Consider the following 17,608-nt stretch of genomic DNA (forward strand, 5'->3'; position numbering starts at 1 on the left):
AATGAAGCTGAAAATTGAAGAGAGTGGAGATCATTTAGCTGCACACAGAATGCCTTTCCTGCTACTTTCTCAATGCCTGAGAAATACTTGGAAAGATGAGTACTAGTTGACTGTATTTTCCATTTCCCCTTCTCAAGTAAAACCATAGTGATTCTAGGCCACTTACTTTAATTCAGATTCACTTGTTGCATTACCTCAGGGTTTGCTTTTTTAAAATAAAGTGCATTCATAGAGCAATAGGGAATCATGGCTTACTATTTGTCATAAAGCAGCTTGATCTATATCTCTACAGTTCTTGATMGATTCTGAAAAGATCACCTTATTACATAAATAATGAAATTATCTGTTGATAAAAACTACTCATATTCRGTCACCAGTCAAATGGCACAGGCTAGATTAATGAGAAGACACATGGTGACCAGGTTACTGAATCCATGACGGTTTCTCTTTGAACCACATTCCCAAAATTTCTGTTACAGGCAAGTTCCTTCAGACTGGACCCTGTACAGTTGCTTTTGTAGTTTTTAAGAAAGCTCAGAAAGCTCACAGTCAGTCACAGTGACACAGTTGAGAGTATCCCTCACAGATACTTGATCAATGTCCAAACTATATTTTTTTTTGTGCTTCCTCCAGCAATTAAACTCTGGGTAACTTTTCCTGCTCTAATTTCTAACTTCTGATGTTCCAGAAAATWAAAATTGTGATAACAGCTGGTATTGTTGCACTTTATTACAGCAGAGTAACAGGTTTTAAATGCAATTATTGTTTATAGGGATATGTGTTTAGATATTTTATCTCTGTATAAAAGTGTGTTGATTTCATCACTCTGTTCATTGTTTTGATAACTTTGACTCCTGGYGAACACAGTCTATTCCATAGACCATATAAATTAAAGAATATTAGAAACATTTCAGAGCTGACCCTGATTTTTCTTTCCCAAGAATTCTTAAGCTAACCCTGTATTTTATTTGCCTGTATTTTGAGGTAGTTACTGCAATGTGCATTACACATGAACACRATAAATGAATGAATTAGTAGCTGCTGTCTCTCCACTCGGGGGCTTTGGCTTTCCATATCCATTTCAGGTTGCTGTCTTTGCAGCTTCTGGGATGAGCAGCCATTCTCCTCCAGAGGCCATGGATGGACATGCAGTTTTGGGTGGGTTCATGGGCCTGGGGTCTGGCTCAGAGCTGGGGTGTGTCACAGAGCAGCTGCCAGGCAGGGACAGTGACTGTGTTTGTATCAGAGCGCTGCTCTCTGTGTGTCCCGGAGGCTGCAGCTCTYGAGCATCGCTAAACCTTTTGCCAGATGGATGGGCAATAGCTCTGACAGATCCCAGGGCAGAGCTATTACCCAAACACTGGCAGAATCAGCGGCTCCTCCAGAGAGTGGCAAGAGCAATAAAACCATCTGGCTTTTTGGAGCCCAGCAGGACAGCGGCTTATGGGTTTATACACACCAGTTGCCTGTTTCGCCATACAACTCTTCCTATTACAGAAAGCCATCCCGATGTTTTCTATGAAATTAAGATACAGGCTATTCACATATCTCATTGTGATCCTTTACAGAGCAGATTTTTCTGAAAGTTGATCCAAATCTGGGACCATAACTACGTGATTGCAAATCATTTCACCACACTGTTAGTGATTATATCTCTGAGCCACAGATGAATAAAGCCAGGACCAAAACAAAGCCATTGACTAGCAGGGGCCCAAAGTGTCAGAATTGTATAACAGTTCAGGAAATACTGCCAGAGCATACTTCTGAAAGATAAACAAAAATAGAATAGTGAATAAAAAAGTGGAAAAAATTAACCTTTAAAAACAGAACTGAAAATGAGATCCGTAAGATATTATCATCTGAGAAGCCAAGTCCCCGAGCAAGACTGGAATTTAATCATGTTAGTCTTTTGATTGCAGGGGTGTGAACAGCTACAAAAACAAATCCTGCCTTAGAAGCCTGAAACATTTCTCCTGAAGATCTTAGTGCATCAGTATCTCATTTGATACGGATTCTATAGCTGGATMTAGATCTAATTTTGAATCTGCCATAATGATCTTAAAAGGGCTCTATAACATAATTATTATTATGCCAAATGAGAGTAGAAATTTAGTTTATTTAGGCTTAAGCCATACATGCAACTATGGTTAATTCTATAAATTTTAAGATAAAAAAAAACCCTTACCACTCACTCTCTGTAAAGCCATGATAAGTGAACAGTAGGTGTTTCCCACAATTATTTGAAAGAGAGTGCCTTTTACCCAGACAACTATATTTAGTACAGTGATAATGTGGATAGACAACATTACCTCAGATCAGAAAATTAGGGAACCACCATTTGGGGTGTAAAACTGCCAGACTTAAAAAGAAAATTAAAAATAATCTTTCTAAAATATAAAGTTTTGACTGGATTTTTAGTCCTGAAGCTGGGCTGGATGAGAGAAGAAAGCTGATTGAGGTGACCTCCAGAAGTCCCTTCCAAATGAAATATTTCTGTGGTTTGATCCTGTCAGTGATCCTGTGMATGCAGGAGCTCTACCACATAGTCTGTCAAGCACTGTGGAGCAGTGAGAACACAATTAAAGGCCAGATGTGTTAGATGCCAAAACAACTGCTGCACAGCTGTGGAAAATGAAACCTAGAATAGGAATTCTGCAACTGTTTCCAAGGTATGTCTACCATACCATAAAAATAAAACCATAAAACTTTCCTAATCATGTGTATGTGCCCAGAGCATTCCTGTTCTTTCCTGGCCACTGCCAAGGCACTCTGCTCTGACCCAAAGAGGAAAAGCATCTGCACACAGTTCCAGGCAGCTGAAAGCACTATTTGGGAAACCTGACATAATCYTTGAATTACTAATGAGATCATTTTTTACAATTTTTCTTTTTGTCAATTGAGAAGTTTGAAAAAGACTAATTTTAATTAATCTATCAACATTTATTAACTAGAATATTTTTTCTTCATGATCATTCTCAAATTTAAGACCTGCACAGGAGTTATCTTTGCAGGTCATATTTTCAAGCATGACCTCAAGACATTTGTATTTAGATGCTGCAATCAACATTAGATAAATTATGTGGCTTTAAGGGACTGATAAGTTTCTAGTGAAAACTCTTGAAAAGTGCATTTTTTAACACAAGTGGATTTACCTGAAAGGTAAGTCTGGGTCCCTGCCAGTAGCTCCTGTCACAGAGCATGCAGATTCATGGAAGCTATGATGTGTAATTCCTTTTAAAAAGGAGGACAGTGTCTGCTCCTGAATCTCATGTGACCTAAGCATCCCAAGCTGGCTCTGGCTGTCACTTGTTCTGTCATTAAAAACTAAAGTGGACAAACATCTTTCAGATGAGTCTCACTAGATTCTCATTTATTCTTCTTATAGTTCTAATTAATCACATTTCTAAAATTAAAAATAAAAGAAGTTACATCTGAAGTGATTGCAATCTCAAATAATCTGAACTGGCAATCATCTCAAAGGTAATTATTTAAATCTGCTATTCATAYCCCACTGTTCTGGTGCAAGACTATTCTTGTAAGACAGGCACTTTCAAATTCACTCAAATCAGTAACAGGAAACACCAGCATTTTGGGTTTTTTTTCTGCTGCTTTCAGCTGATTTCTACTATTTCTCTAGTTTGTGGTAACTTAGCTCCTTCTTCTCTTTTCCTATAATTTTATTGTTTTCATGGGCAAAAATATTGCCATTGTTACTGTTTTATTTTGCTCTCCAAGGCTGAAGTGCACACCTGGTTTCATTGAYACTTTAGCTGGGCTTCAGAAGCACTGCATTCATTTGTGGAATTATTTCTGTCYTTTAAAAAAACACCTGCTCTAAACTGCCCAGGAAAATAGAGACCTCCCACAGTAATTCCTGGATGTCATTTGGTAGCCAGTAATCTTAATTCTGAAATTAAAATCTCTGGCTGCCCTCTCCAACTGCTTGTCATCACCCAAAGAGCAGGGCTCAGAAGTCAGGTGTTGCCAGAGGGTTTAAGAAGATGGGTGCCCAAGCTCTACAKACACTGACAGTACTGGCTCTTCCAAACATTTTGTTTCCAAAGAGTATTGACAATACCCATTGTTCTGGCTCAAGTTTCTGGTAAAGTCATAACAGTCATTTCACAGGATGGAATATTTTTCACAGAAACATAACTGGCAGAAAGGAATAAAAACATGCTGATTTACAAAGGAAGAAAATTATTCAATGAAGTGTGCAGCTCTTGGCCCTTCATTTGGTCCTCTGTCACTCAGAAAGTCAAWGCTGTCAAGCAGCAGCACAGGGTTCATACTCAATGGGATCCTTTTGACTTTGCAGCATCTCCTCTTGCACTGACATCACACTCCTCCCATCAGTATCAAAGGTGTGAGCTAAATAAGAATTTGTCTTCTGACAGAAGCGTCTCTTAGATGAAAGGGCTCCATGTTAACTTTCAATATGTCAGCATTGCTAGTCCCTGTGTGTTGGTGGCTGGTGGGACTGTGAGTAGCACTGAGAGCTATTGCTCAAACCCTTCCTCCCCACTAAGAGCAAGGCTGGGATGGTTTCCTTCTCACTGACATCATCCTTCGTTGTTTAGAGGGTGGGTAAGAGCTGAGCTGTCTGTGGGCAGAGTGCACAAATGCATTCCTACTGAAGAAAGTAAGGAGCAAGGRAAGTATTTAGCCTGCAACAGTTCATTTCCTGGCCATCTCCTGGGGCAGCACTYGCACATGCTGCCCTTTATTTAAGAGAGATTTCAGCTTTACATGTTAGTCTTTCATTCAGAATGGCAAAATCGCAGCCAAAAGTAGTATGAGATAATAACAGGTATCACATACTGCTTGTGGTTTCATAGTATCCAAAGGCTGCCAGACTAGTTGGATTATGGGCATTTTAAAGTTAATAAAACCAATTTGTTTAAAAARAAATTACCCATTTGGCTCTTGTTGATCATCCAGTTGGTCTTATTTTTCCAAGAGGCAGAACACATCTGCACCCAATTAGTGTATTAGTTGGAGTGCCTCTGCACTGCTGCATTACAGTTCCTGTGCATGGCTTGAAAAAATATGTAGGATGTAAACTCYTCTCTCGTCTTGCTGCAAATCAGCAGAGGCTTTAGTGGAGCCCAGGACCCAGGGGGTGGGGAGAAAAGAGGAGCTGGAGTGTGGGGGTGAATACCAACAGGATTTGACTCAGCTCCTTGAGCTCAATTAGGTTATTTTTGTATTAAAGGTAAATCTTAYGCTTGGTTTCTAACATAACAAAGTAAAAAGAAAATGTCTGTTTTAATGGAATGTTATTTAGGCTTCACATGATCATAAATAGAGCACTATTAGTACAAAACAACAGTACATTATTGGTTCTGTGCTTGTGTTTGCCTTCTCTTCATMCTTCCTAATCCTGCTGTGGTAATCAGAGACACATAAATATCAATTAGAGACACACTTAATACAGTCAAATGAAAGCAGCAAGTTCCTTCAATGATAGTTTGTATTTAACAGCCTTGTTCATGGTACAACCTCACTATCTCTTTGATGATAGGTCATATCACTCTCTCTATCTGAGAGTGGCCATTGCAGCTGCTCCAGGCTGAAGGTGGAGAGTGACAGRAGCCAGAGATCTCATGGCCGTGCTGAGGGATGAGCAGCATAAAAATAATAAAGGAGTTTGAGAGAGGATGAGGTAAGCCTCAGGCTTCAGGGTGCCTTTTTAAACGGAGGAGGCTGAAATGACACAAATGGTAGGACCTGGAGCTTCAGTGGGGGATGAGACAGAGTTGGAGAAGAGAGTAACTTCCTTGCACCAGGTGGGTCTGCACCAGGAGTTGATCTGTCTCCTTGGCCCAGCAGGGCAGCACATTCTGTGAGCTCATGGAGAGCCTGTGGAGCCCACTGCAGTGAGCCAACGTGGTCACCACCCAGCATTTGTGCCTTCCTGGGCTGAAAGGCTGCAAGGCTGTCCCCTGTTGGGGGCTGGAGCTGGCTGGATGCCAGGCACCCATGGAAGGCACTCACTCACCCCCCTCTACAGCTGAACAGAGGAGGGAGGATCTGGTGAAGGGTTTATGGGTTGAGTGRGATAAGGACCATGAGAGGTTGCTCACCAAATACCATGAMARGAAAACAGGCTCCWCTTCAAKAAATTAATKGAATTGATTAATAATAAAATCAGACCAGGACAATGAGAAGTAAAATAAATTCTCAAAAACACCTTCCCCTCCCTTCCTTCTGGCTCTACCTCCTGCTCCAGCAGCACAAGGTGACAGGGAATGGGGGTTATTGTCAGTTCWTCACCCATAACTTCTCCCACTGCTCAGTGAGAGGAAACCTTCCTCTGTTGCACTGTGGGGTCCCTCCCATGGGAGACAGTTCTCTGTGAACTTCTCCMAYGTGRCTCCATCTCAYGAGCAGCAGCTCTTTGTGAAAGGCTGCAGTGTGAATCCATCCCAGAGYCAACAGTCCTCCCCAAACTGCTGCAGGATGGCTCACCCTCCCATGGGGTGTATTCCTCCAAGAMCAGGCTGTTCCAGCAGGTTTAGGCTCAAAGGTCTGGCTTTCAGATGGCTGACAGTGTGTTAGAGCTCTCCCACCTAAGGAGCACCACTTCACTTTAAATTATAGATATCAGAGAGGACACACAGTTCTGATGTTCATTCTTTCCTTTCTCTRCTTGAGAGGGGATGATGTGAAAAGCCATAACTTTGAGGGCTCTGGTGTGAGGCAGCTGGGCCAGCTGTGTCCCACAGGGGTTCGTGTTCTCCAGGGCTGGCTGCCTGGAAAGCCGCCACTGCAGGAAGCCGACCTCCACCAAGTTCCTCGCCCCTGAACAGTCACTGAACATGGAAAATGAAATAGAAATCTTGTTCCTTTTGGTTAGATGAATTTCCTGATAGGTGTCAGGAAATGTCTCAAGTGTAAAATAAACTGTTGTCCTTTCTTTCCTCATAGTTTTTGTAACGAATTGTAAGAGACAGGAATATTTAAATATTTTTATAATTTCTTTTCTTTCTATCAGTTCCCACAGGTATTCACATAGAAATAGGGCCAAAAATTCATTCGAACAAGACTTCCTGTTCTTTGCACGTCAGGTGGCATACATTAAATTGTGCAAAGGAGCTCGTGTTTGATTCCATATCTACCCGAATTTTGTTAAGTGTTGGGTCATGCATGCCAGAGTCTATTAAATGCAGTGGTTTGTTTCATCCTAAATTAAGGCAGGCTGGCAAGATKGAACACAAGAAAAGCAAACTGATTCTCGTGACCTGCTGAAGGCATTTCCACCTAGCCTATGTCTTTGGATTCATCTAATAAATTCTAAAATTCCAAAGGCCGATTCAGTGAGGCAGGGAAGAAAAAGCATTGAAACGAAAAGTCAGTAAAGGAATATTTTAGCTACTAGTTGAAAATAGCACCTCTCTCAACCAGCAGCTATTTTTTTGATGGGAGAAATGGATGGAGAAAAAGCCAAAAGGAGAAATTTTCCAAGGCTGAATATAATTATTCCATCAGTTTTCACTTTATGAAAATGAATATTTTCAACATGCATGCCAATTGTGCCTTTCTTGTCTGGAGTGAACAAGATATTATCAAGGGAAGAGAGGACAGGAGTGGTATGAACCATGCGTCCATCAAGTTCCAAAGCTGTCTACTGTAGAATATCTATCCTGATCTTATTGAAAAAAAAACAAAACAAACAAACACACACACACATACACACACACACAAAAAATCAAATCAGTAAAAACCCAGAGTTCTTTTTCAGAATTTTTTTCTACAAAACTTTTGTATTCCTTATACACATGTGACTATATTACATTTCTTTTTAATCTCTGGCAGGACATCAATAGAAATTTGTAGTTTTCAATTTTGCATTTAAAATTTAATTTCTTTAAATTATACAATTTTTTGTTGTTGAATCCTTCCTAATTTCAGAGGAATCCACCTAATGAGAAAGAATGGTTTTAATTAGGTTTTAATTTAGCACTGGAATTTGTACACAGCTTTAGTGCTTGGAGATTCCATTGAAATTCCCTGAGCATAAAAGCAAAATTAGGATGTAAAAAGTAGAGGTTAAAAATAAAAGTGCCTGTGTACATGACTGATTTGTTTCTGTTAGCATCAATGATACTTCAGATTTGAGCATTTTCCTATTAGTTGAGCCCCCTTAAAATGCATGAAATTAAAGAGCAAATAAGATTGATTTTCTTGTCCAATGATTCTCTGAAGAAAAAATTATTGTGATAACCCATCATTGACCAAACCACATACCCTTAGTGGGGAAAAAAAAAAAAAAAAAAAAAAAACCACAACCCAGAAAAAACCCATCAAATCCAGGCTTTTGCAATGTATAGCAAAGGAAGGTCAATCTGATCTGGTCAAATATCTTTTTGATATCTAAGAAGCAGATCAGCGACTTTAACTGCATCAAGGTGGACAAGTGGATTTCATTACATTTTGCTTTCATCATTATCAGAAAAGTTTCACCATTTAATAAAAACACTGTGATCTCATTTTATTATTTCCAGGAGCTACTCCTTATCTAATGGCCAGATTTAGAGACTGAATTTGAAATCTGCTGTCAAGTGAAAAATTTGGCTAGCATATCTAGCTGCACAGAATGTTTGCAAGTGTTCATATATATCCTGAGCTGCCTGGCTGCTCTCTAGGAAATGCTCTCATTATTTGGCTGTTTTATCTTTGCCTACAGACGCTCTGAGTGGTGGAGTGTTACTACATTCTGAAGCAGGGATCTTCAGGAGGTGCAATCAATGTAACGTGACTTTGAGGCCTGTTGTTTTTATGTAGTTTTTAACAGCAGAGGATATTGTAGAAGAAAATTTTAAAAAATTAAATAACGTAAAATAAAAAAAAATCCAACTGGACTGAAAAAAATAAAAACAAACATCACCAAAGAAACTTWAAGGATTAAAGTTTATTTCCTGTTGACAGCTCTATCTGATGTCAGATCATTCAAGCAGCCTGTCCACACAGATCTGGTCTTTAGCAGARGGGTTGCAATTATTAGTGTGCCTGTTATTACTGTGTTTGTTGTTGTTGTTGCTGTTATCAACCAGAATTATAATCCAAAGCCCCTTAACAAATGCAAGTTCTAGAGRAGCCTACAGTTATTGGTACATTTTCTGAATTTATTATCGTTTGCCAGAAAATAGAACTGTCAAACATTCTCCCATGTTCTAGTAATTGCAGTAGTCTCTTAGAAAACAAAAAAATACGGCTTGAAATCACTGTTGTACTGAAGAGTTGAATGTGAGTSTCCAGATGTGTGTTTTAAGCCGGGTAGCTGGAGGGGCCCGTCCATCTCCTTGTTTCAGTTTCAGCATAAGTGACAAAGTTTAGTTGCTTTTTGCCAAAGGCATTGAAACCAAACACATACCAGACTTGCTCACAGTTATCCAAGTATTTCTTACATTTGTTTTAGAGGCAGAAGGTTATAATAATAAAAATCCMCAGAGATGATCCAGGCTCTCTGTCCTGCTTCTGGAATATTGCAGATTGTCCCAATTGGGTGAGTGAGTGGTTTAGTTCTGATGGTTTGTAACAACACCAGGAACATCACATGAAAGCAGCTCATAGACACCAATGTAGATGTGTATATATATATATATATGTATATATATATATATATATATATTTACACACACACTTATGTATGCACACACACATACTCATATATCCATATATTTATGTACCTTAAAGGAGGAAGCACAGATTATCTCTGCCTGGAGAGCATCCCCATGATGTTCAGGTGTGTTCTATGCCTGATCTAGATGTACTCAATACAAGCTCTCATTCCAGGGCTTCAGCAATTATGAACATTCAGTTCCGAGTGGGGCAGAAATAACTTCCATCCTGTGGATGTTATGACGTGTTGTATGTTTTCCTGTCTATGATTGGGGGTTAAATGAGATGATCTTCAGAGGTYCCTTCCAATTCAAGTTATTCTATTATTGATCCTATTATCCACCCATTATGCAATCTGAAATGTGAAACTCTGGGGTTAGACAGAAAAATTGAGGAAGTTTGCATCTGTTGCCAGGACGTTAAATCAGTTACCCAAAGTTGTTCATATTGAATTCAAGGATCTTCTCCCTGTATAAATTGTGATAGTACTATGATGCTGCCTGGTACACAATAACAATCTCAATGTCAAGATGTTCATTCCAGTAACCCTTACATCATATGAGAGCTCTCTAACCTTTCTAACACAGACAGTTCTTCCAAGTTAATTAAATCTGGGTTGCCGGTTCCTCACTGAGGGCACACTCTTCTCATATCAGAAACTAGAATTTCCAGCATGGGCTGGGGATTCCAAGAGGCTTCACTTTTGGTCATGTCAATACAAGAGTAAAATTCTCTTTGTGGGTCCAGAAGAAGATTTTCAAAGGTGAAAATGTCAGTTTTTTCTCTAACTCCAAGTGAACATCTGCATTTGAGGTTCTCYGTTATGTAACATATTCCATTAACAAAAATATAAAGACCACATAAAAAAAGTAGTAGCTTTCATATACTGAATGTTTCTCAGCCCTTTASTCAGTGGAAGCTATTTCCAGTGGTCTTATAAGGCATAATTAAGTGACCATCAAGACCAAGGCAGAGAGATCCTAAATAACTTTAATCCTCTGCATAGCTTTATGGGATGCCAGCACTTTGGTTTTAACATTGAGGACCACTGTCAGACTGAGAGAAGAGTTTGACAGCAAATTGATAGTTCCTCACAGTTGCACAGTCTGTTCTCCCTGTTGACAGAAGTATTTTAGTCTTCTGAGGTGCTGCTATAAAATGTAACTGCCTTACTGCTGAATATACCAGCAATTCTACATTCACTTTCTGAATTTTAATACATCAGTAATATTTCAGCTAGTATTTTCCAAAGAATTAGTGTTATGTGTACTGTAAACTRTAAGTGTTCTATAATTTTATAAGATAAATGTGGATTGTTAATCCCTACATGTCCATATTCAAATTTATTAAYCTTTGCCCTTGCATGTCTTTGAGTTTGGATATAGAAAAAATTTTGTCTCTGAGTAAACAAGTAATGGAATTAGGATAATGCTTACCATTTCAGATGCCATTATAGTCAATTATCCTAAGAAGAATAAAGTCCCAAAAGATGCTACCGGCCTCAGGATTTTATTTTTGTGCTGCTTGGATATTACTTTTTGGAATAAAAGTTGCTGCTAATAACAAATCAGGGTTTCTTCTCAGCTTTTTGTGATYCTTCAAAAGCATCTAAGCAAAAGCCTGGGGAACACATTTGCCATTTTTTAGGCTTGTGTATAAAATGAAAAATGTTGTGGTGATAGTTCTTTTTCATCTTTGTTTAATGAGCACCTTGTGACTCATTGAATACATTCACTAATCCCCACAAATGCCTAAGCTGCTCGATCAACTCCAAAGTCTCTTGCTTTGTAATTATCCCTCCATGATTTGCTTCAGCTCAAAAGGGGAGGCACATAGGAAAAGATCACCATCTGTCATTCATCTGYCAATATAAGCAATGTACCATAGCAAGGAACTATTAAATACATTAAACAGCGCAATCTTCAAAGGTGACAACAGAGATATCTTAACAACACAATTCTGAAACTGGCCTCTTGCATTAAGGGACCATCCACAGCAAAAGTTTCTCTTTGAATACCTTGCATTGGTTTTCCTGTTGTCCACAACAAATGCTGATACTTAGTGCTTATATATGTATGTCTTTTACTTCTGCCTTCATCCTATTTAACTGTGAAAYGTTTCCAGACCAACTATTGGCAGCCAGTTCCACATTCAGGTTGTGTGGTGCTTTCTGTTGTTATCTACTAGAGCTGAATTGCTTTTGCTTTCATGGTAGGCCTTATCTGTTACATATATTGGCGTTAGGATCCAAACCTCTAAGAATTAAGATGTTTAGAGTTAGATTTAGGAGAATGCTAAAGTGCTCACTTAACTTTAGGCTCATTAGTTCTAACCACTGAAGTGTTCATCAGAAGCTGTARTCATAGGACAAGGAGTAATAGGTGCAAACTGAAAGAAGGGAAATTTAACTTAGATATATGAAAGACATTCTTCACTCTGAGGGTTGTGAGGTAATGAAGCAKGTTGCCCAGGGAGGTTGTGGATAGCCCAGTTCTGGCAGTGTTCAAAGTCAGGTTGGATAAGGCCTTGAGCAATCGGATCGGGTGGGAAATGTCCATGCCCATGGCAGGGAGTTTTGGGTGTAGATGATCTTTAAGGTCACTCACAACTCTTAGCATTCTATAATTATGTGATCCTTTAAAGAGAGCTAAGTATATATAAAGTATATTATATACATGTATAAATTGTGCCTTACTCTGTTTGTATAATTAAATCAATARCACATATGATTAATCCTCTGTTGTATTGAGCTGAAGGAAATCTGGTGAGAAATATATGTCTGATATGTCTGAGACTAAAATGAGTTGTTCTTTCATTTATTATCTATTAATGATAAAATAAAGTTGTTCCATATTTACATAAGGATTTTCTGTAGATGATGAAGAATATCAAAATTATGGATAATAATTAGAACTGTCATTTTGCTGTTCAAGTCAGCAGAAGAAATCTGAGGCGTAGTTATCACTAAGGAATTTAACAGCAAGGAGTGGATACATCCAATTATTAATATTTGAGGCCATTAATATTTCAATCTTGTGCAGAAAATCACACTAGGAAAAACCAGTGTCCATCAAGGAGACAGAGGAGTTCTGAAACTTTATTTGAATAAAGGGAGAGACAGTCCCCTGAGTCATACCCCCATGGGGGTGCTCTCTCAAGGTTTCAGAAGATGCAGCCTCATTTTATCCTAGACTCCTGAGCATATTGCCCTCTTCCTTTCCCCATTGGCAGAGGTTCTAGGAAGGTACAGCTTTCTCATTTGTTTACCACATATTCCTCCCCTGAACATGTCATTTTCCTCCCAAGTTTAGAAGTTCAAGCTCTCTGGGTTCTGCAATGGACTTTGTGCAGACCCATTTGCCAACTACCTTTAAATTCAGAAGTCAAATTCTCTGGATTCTGTAACAAACTTGGGCAGCTTGAGGTTGGTAGAGACATTAAGCTCTATTTCAAAAACATTAACACTCATTTCTCCTAAAGAATCTCACCCATCCAGTTGTTTGWAAAGACATTAACCCATCTTTCCTATTAACCGTGAGTCACACACCAAACTTGGAACATTATCTTTACACATTACAGCCAAAATCACAGTTGCAGTTGATGTCACTCTGCTAGATAAATGAGCTGAAATCTCATTCATATTATTTTATTTAGTGAGATTTGTTTTTCAGGAATCCAATTCAAAGAGAAATGGGCATTTGAAMCATGACCTTCTTTCTCACCCTTATTACTATAATTGATGTAGGTTAAATTACAGCTCCAGTCTTATCAAAACACTCTCAGCAGCTCCTGTTGTGATGCAAACATTGAACAGTTACAGAATCATTACATCTTGGCAAGAATATTAAAAATAAATCTGTTCTTTTTGTCAAGTGTGGCCTTGATATAGAATAATGAAAATGTGGTGTGTGACCAGAACCACAGTGTATTACCTCTTAGCAATGAATTAGGGACATAAAAATATTTCTGTCACTGTACAATTGATTTCTAAGTACTTCTGAATGAAATGAAGTAACAGTTGAGGTGCCAGGAGWTGTGATATGTCAACACAGATACAGCAAACACAGAAAATGCAATGCTAATAATCGTATTACGGTGGCCAAAATATTTAGAGGAAACAGAGGCAAAGGTTCTTTAAGAAAACTCAGAAGAGCTTTACAACTTCACTTGAAGCTGGAAAAATACTCAGCTTCAGAATTAAACATAGAACATACTTATTATGATCACAAGTATTCACAAAGGGTACAAAAGTGGCACAGCACAGGATTCAAGGTACGTGTCTGTCTTGATTTCATGTAAAATAACCCACATGAGGTTCATATCAACAGCAAGAGGATAATTAACTCCCTTTGTTGTTTTGAATGTTGCTGTTGGGTCACTCTACAACATTGTACACTGCTATTTGCTTGCTCTTTGATCTTGATTCAGCTTCTATTAAAGATATCACAAACCAATGAAAACTGGACCAGGCCGGGCTGTTATTAGCACCAAATTTCCTCCCTCATTTGCAGCTTCCATCATGTGCACACTGAATGTTTCCTCATTGCTTTGCAATTTGAGGGCACCCATCTGTTGATTTGCTCCCCAGATGCTGTTTCAGGGTGTTTTTGCTGTTTCATGCAGCCTGACATTTCAGAGATGCTCAGAATTCATTTTGGCATCTACGGAGCTGGAGGAGCCTCTGGAAGCTGTGGAGTTCAGAAACAGAAGMAAGCCCGAGGGCAGGGAGCGTGGTTTCTGGGCAAACTCGAGGCAGTCAAAGGATGTGGTTTTGTGGGTGGAAAACAAGCTCAGGAGATGGTCTGTCATAAAGAGCTCTGACAGGACCCAGGGCCAAGGCGAGGGACAGTGCTCTGGTTTTGATGATGTTGCTAACTTGGGCATACATGTTGCTGTGTTGTACCAAAGGAATTGATTAGTAAAAAAAAGGGAAGAAATAGGAGGATCAGAGGGATCCTCTCATGAAATAATGAGGAGAATAATTTGGCCCAAAATACTTCTGAAACTAAAATCAGGCTTTCTCAGAAAGCAGAACAAAATCACTGTTTGAATTTTGTGCTGCAATAGAGGCATCAAGTGAAAGGAATCCTATGCAGAAACTGCAATAGAACTTCAAGAATTCAAAGATGTCTAAAAAATGCTGTATCAAAAGCAAGAAACCTCTTTCAACAACAGGATAATTTCCCTATGCCTTGGCTTAAGCAATAATCACACACTTTCTCCCTCCTTTTTATGTACTAAAGCTGACTGGCTATCATAAAATTGTGGTTTAAACAGTACTTTATACAACAGAGCAACATATTTTCTTTAGAATAGACATGAAGCTTAAAAAAAGAAATTAAAATAGTAAAAAATGAACAGGATTTGTAGTGTCCACTTTTGGCCATCTGAATTAATTGCACGTGTGTGTGTATTAAAATCAATTAAATGAAGGMATGCCTTCCTTCCAACACAGAAAATAATTAGGTAATATATTAAAAGTAGATAACCTTGTTTGCCTCCCACTCAACCTTTCTTCATCATTCTTAATAGCAAACATCCAGCTATTGATCGGTTCATTTCAAATGCTACGAAGGTAAATGCCTTACTACTTTGACCTGATGGAAGAATTGAACAAAGACARTCACAGTAATTGTGGCCTGTTGAGGAATGCAGATCACAAGAACAGAATACAAAAAAAAATGCTTAATGCAACCTTTTCTTTCATGTAAAATATTACAAAAGAGAGAAAACACAGGTATTGGGCAGTCAGAGAAATTTAGTTTAACTCAAGGCAGATCACACTCATTTCTTTCATTCTGCTTTTGTAGTAAAGACTGCAATTTCATTCTAAATCAATACATTTTCTCAGGCAACATGATTCCATTATAAATCATCATTTATACAATATGTTTCTGCTAATAAATCTGCAGCTAGAAGGGATAAAAAGGAGACTGGTTAACAATAAACTGTGCWGTTAAAAGTAGGACAGAAACAATTTAAAACACAAGGTTATCATTGAAGCCTGTATCAACAAATATGCTCTTGATGTCAGCTGTTGTGGAATTAAATGTACTTTCTCTTGCAAATAGCTGTCTATGAAGTTAAAGCTGATGGTCAGGACAATGAAAATGCTGAACCCAAACTRTTCATGAAGAGATGAGGTTTAATGTATGTAATTTAGCTACAAACCTGGCCAATTGCATTTTGAGAAGATTTTTCAACAACTTCATGTAGCAAGGCAAAATTGGACACAAATACATATTTTGTGGCTTGGATGTAAACCTAAGGAACTGATTACCCAATAGACTAAAAATTTCCTTTGAAACCTCAACTGCATGCTCAATATAATCTGTTTAAAATCTAAAAACACCAAACTGGGTAAAGTAAAAAGCTGATGCTAGTATAAACTGTTGAAAGTCCACGGATTCTGGAAGTCTGGGGATTATACATTTCTATTTGGAACAGAAGAAGTACTTTCAAATATGTTTCCATCTTGACAATTTGCTCTGTGTGTCATCATACCCTCTCTCCCACAAATTAGGAACATAAAATAAAGTTGCTAAATCCTAATTTAATAAAAGATTTACCAAAAAATAAAATTAAAAAAAAAACTAACTGAAAACCATATTTTACTGTTTTTAGTGACATCTGAACTCCAAATTGGTGGCAAGAAAGAGAGAAATGTCTGCCCTAGGCAGGATGGCTCAGAAACCCCCCAAATGGGAAGAGATTGGTACAAGTCCTCAGACTATATCAACTCTTGTCTTTGATAACCATTCCTGTGGGCTAATGTGTCCCAAGCAACTTTACTTCATGACTCCTCTCCAAAATAAATTCCCTTTTTACACTTTCTTTCCTGATTATTATTATTAACCTCACACTTTTGTGCTTCCAGAACCRTGAGCAAAAATATGCAATAATCATATCCTCTGCATCAGAAAATGTACTWCTGAATAAACGGGCCCATTTTCTATCAATCTCAACATCTTTCAACCTTAAATTAGTAGAGACATTTTTTGCTTATGAATCTGAATAGACTTGTGAGGTTGTGTTTTTGTTTAAATCTTACCAAAGATCTGTCTCGTTTAAATCTCTCTTGGTCTTCCAATCCATCAGTAATACAACAGTGCACATTATAAAATGGGTGTTGCTTAAGAAAAGACCAGATTTTGCTAAATTTATCTACGTAGGGGAATGTTACTGTGCGAGTAAACACAATATATTCAGTTTTCTTCACTAAGACTTCTATAGTGGCCAGTGAACAGAGCTCCTAGATTAATTTATTAGTGTTAACATATCTATTCACATTTCTGGTTTGTTCAGACATTAGGAAAGCTCTGATACTTTTGTGTTTAATGTCACCATGTCTGCCTAAAAAAATCTCAGTGTCTAGGAAGTTCTGTGCAGCCCCTACAAACAGTTTCTATTTCCTTATTCAGGAACTGAACAACAGAAGTCCAGTCTTGGGCCAAATATTGCCCTGGCTTGATAAATTTGTTAATCGCCTCTCACATCTTGTTGATTCAGTGTCAATCAAAGGCAATGCTCCTGCTCACTGCTTACAGCTGAGTTGTAGCTCTAAGCGTACGCATTAAGTGCTTTTCTGGAGAGATGCCAGAGTTGCTTGGGTCCTTGCCATGTCAGGCCCCTTGTGAATGCATTTTTCTCACTTGAACAGTGTTTTCAGGACCAGRCTTGCATCTTTTGGCACATTCACAGCCACACAACTCAGCACAGGTGAGTAGGAGCTCTCCTGTGATGAGAACATTTGACTTCTTGCTGTGCACATGGCTGAGACTGGACCTACGGACATTTCAGGATTCAAAGGTCAGGGAGACTGGAGAATCCTCAAGTGAATGCAATGCTCTGTTACCAATAAATATCCCACAGACACAAAAGACAATGTATTTGAGCACTGAGAGGAAGCAGCAAGGCGTACAGATGAAAATGAAAAAAAAAGTGAAAAAAATAGTTAAATTAATAACTTAAAAACTTGGTAACA

This window comes from Malurus melanocephalus, unplaced genomic scaffold, assembly GCF_030028575.1.
Source record: "Malurus melanocephalus ecotype Western Australia unplaced genomic scaffold, MMel_1.1 scaffold_6, whole genome shotgun sequence".
Classification (NCBI taxonomy): Eukaryota; Metazoa; Chordata; class Aves; order Passeriformes; family Maluridae; genus Malurus; species Malurus melanocephalus.